This window comes from Sardina pilchardus, chromosome 12, assembly GCF_963854185.1.
Source record: "Sardina pilchardus chromosome 12, fSarPil1.1, whole genome shotgun sequence".
Lineage (NCBI taxonomy): Eukaryota > Metazoa > Chordata > Actinopteri > Clupeiformes > Clupeidae > Sardina > Sardina pilchardus.
This window is the reverse complement of record NC_085005.1, coordinates 14,841,248-14,844,963: the sequence shown is the minus strand read 5'-3', so window position 1 is coordinate 14,844,963 and position 3,716 is coordinate 14,841,248.

Here is a 3,716-nt window from a genome sequence, read left to right as displayed (position 1 = left end):
GAGTCTTTTAAACTAAGGCGTGTGCAATTTATTTAACGGAGGAAATATGTCTCTCTTTGTGTGTGTGTGTGTGTGTGTGTGTGTGTTTTAAGGTTATTTACAAAGACAGTCAGAGCAGTATAAAGCATGCATGAGCATAGAAATATAGGACTCTTCAGTTCAGCAATGGAGTTGATAGGCATCCCACGGTGTCCAGAGGAGAATGTTAGAGTTATAGTGGCCACAGTTTAGATAGAGCATGAAACATTTGATCTTTTAATCGTTTGATCTTTCTGAACAAAATTACAGGGTGTGATGTCAATCAATGAAAACAGTAAAGAAGAAGAGAAAGTGAGATTCCTACATATGAACTGTATTTTCTGGATTTGGACAACGTTTTTGAACTTTTCTACTTAAACGACAGGCATGAAGTGGGTGCACTTTGAAGTGTACCAGGAACTGACAGGTGTAGACTCACATTTGCTCGTTTAGCCTTTTAGCACCCCTACACACAGACACCCACACACACACACACACACACACACACACACACACACACATACACACACAGACACACACATATACACACAACAGACAGTTATTACAGCTGACAGGCAGACAAACGGCACATTCCAGACAAATTTTCCCTGAACATCCCTTTCTAACGGGAAGGTGTGTGTGTGAGTGTGTGTGTGAGTGTGTGAGTGTGTGTGTCTGTGTGTAGAGAGAAGATTTATGCATGTGGCAGATTCGTGTCTGACAGGTGAGGAGGAAGTCCTGCCCACTTGGCCCAAGGGATTTCCTGTCAACCAGGTGTATGAGATACCTGTGACACACACACACCTTCACACAAAGAAGTACATGCACACACAAGTACGGATACCATTGCACGTCTCGGTCTGATTTACTGCACTTTATACCCACCCATGTAATAATATCAGTGATGGGTTTAGTTTACAGAAACCTCACACAGAAATAAAACCAAAAAATATTTGGCTTTTTTTGGCAGTCACTACTGAATGATAGTCAATAACAAGCATGTATACACTTTATCCCACGTTGTAGAGTGCAGCGTGCAAGATAAATTGCTGACTAGAACCAAAGACAATAGTGCAGAACACTCTAGCACATGACTATAGAACACTGTAATCCATAACCGGGATAATGAATGCAGGGATATTAGTAAGCTTTCTCTGTGCTCATGTAAACGCTGTATCCTGAATATGATCAAAACCTGGATAAGCCTCTTAACTGGGATACTGCAGTGTCATTATTTTTACAGACTGACAGTTATATTAGTGCATGCATGATGCTAAACGATTGTGATGTAATAATCAATAACACATAATGGACTAGATGATATCATAATAGAGGAGAGACCAGGACAATGGTCAGCGATGTCACGGAAGCCATTGTCAGACTCAGACGACACTGTGGTGTCACTTCAGTTCAAGTTCAGCTTGAAGAAAATATAGAATTGGACACATTTGTCTTTCTCATCTTTTTTCATGAAATGTTTACATAGTTTATGTGTAGCAAGAGAGAGAGAGAGAAAGAAAGAGAGAGAGAGTGAGAGAGAGAGAGAGAGAAAGAGAGAGAGAGAGAGAAACAGATCCAAAAGTGAAAGGATGCATCGAAGCGAAGAGAGAGGAGGACAGCGCGCGGTGTGGGACAGATGGTCGTCGTGACAACCCTGGAGAGTGTGAAATTCGATACACCCCCCTCCGCGCTTGTTGCCGTGGTATCAGAGGGGTATTCATGGCAACGGATTTAAATTTAAGAGACAGAAGGATTGATGGGGAAAAGAGAAGGGGAAAGAGGGAGAAAGAAAAGAGAGAGAAAGAGGGACAGAAAGAAAGGAAGAAAGAAAGAGAGAAATTTGATCTGCCAGTGTCAGTGTGTGAGTGTGTGTGTGTGAGTGAGAGAGAGGGTGTGTGAGTGAGTGTGTTTGAGTGAGAGAGAGGGTGTGTATTTTGTCTTTGATCTTCTTGTAGTTGACCACCCATAGACCGAGGTAATTTACACTCGGAGACCAGTGTTTGAGGTGAGATGATACTGTGATGGACGTACAGGCATGCACACACAGACACAGACACAGACAGACACACACACACACACACACACACACACACACATACACACACACACACACACACACACACACACACACACACACACACACACACACACACACACACACACACACACACACACACACACACACACACACACACACCAATAAACAGTTTGAAATGCCTAACATCAAAAAGGGATGCTTATGTCACTTTTTTGTACAACTGTGTGCATGAGTGTAATTGAATGGAGGTGAGGTGATCTTATACCAACTTTTATGAAATACCCACATTATTTGAATGTCTGTGAACTGTGAATGTGTGTGTATGTCTGTGTGTATGTGTGTGTGTGTGTCTGTGTCTGTGTCTGTGTCTGTGTCTGTGTCTGTGTCTGTCTCTGTCTCTGTCTCTGTCTCTGTCTCTGTGTCTGTGTCTGTGTCTGTGTCTGTGTCTGTGTCTGTGTCTGTCTCTGTGTCTGTGTGTGTGCATGCGCGCGCTTGTGTGTGTTTGCGTGCATGTAGCCGGATGTTGCCAGTGAGGTATGCTATTGGCTCTATTGTTCTGTGACCAACGGAGTGCGCCCAGGTTACGGTGACCCACGGGGGAGCAGACCCAGAATGGCTACCGGCGTAGCATACTCCACCGCATGCCCTACCACGCCTGCCGGGACTAGCTTTGCTTAGTGTGTGTGTGTGTGTGTGAGAGAACACTCTCATTGTTCTCGCTGCACAGGATATGCCAAACGAGATGGCATAAGTCTGTCAAATTGTAGGCCAAGTTGTAGGCACTTCATATCCATTTTTAGCACTGCATCGCCTCCTAGGCATGTGACCATGTGGCCAATTAGGAGGGCCTATGCCACCACGTTTGGCATATCCTATGCAGTGTTCTTGTACTTGTTCTTGTTCTTGTTCTTGATTTGTAAATGAATAGCAGTTTCAACATACACTGAAAATGTAGGGGAAGACATACAATGATATCAGTCCATACAGTACACGCATTCCAACTTACTGCTTCTTCAACTGACCTGTGTGATGAAGTCCTCATCTGAATGTACAGTACACCCTGCCTCCCAGTGATTGTAGGCTTGATAAGTATGGTTTAAAAAAAAAAAAAAAAAAGGTATCGCCCTTCCTCCTGCCAGTTTTGTTTTTGTTTGGGGGACAGACTGACCCCACTGTTTTTTTTTCCATGTTCAGAGCCTGGACTGCCTATAAAGATCAAAATGAGATCTCGAGGAGACGTTTTGGTGAATGTAACAAAAATGTTATGGGCTTGAAAATCAGATACAATTGCTGACTGCACCTTTAAAGGAATACGCCACCCAAAAATGAAATTAAGCTAGTCTCGGTCACCCCAGAGTTAGAGCAGTGAAAAAAACCCGGTTAAAATCCGTCCGGGCATTCTCCTGCTTTGGGAGCAGCGTTTTTAGCTTTAGCTTAGCACAGTTGCTGTAAATGAAGGGTGTCAGTGAGCACGTCCTCCAAAAAAGTGACCGAGACATCTACATTTTTTTCTAAATATATCTTGGGAGCCGTGTGTTCAAAACGAGTACAAATCATAATGCAAAATCGAACGAGGCTATTACCTGGGCAGATCTTTACTTGGAACTATATTCAGCCTCATCGCCGGCGAAGCACCGCTAGCTAGGCGCAAAGTTCTCAC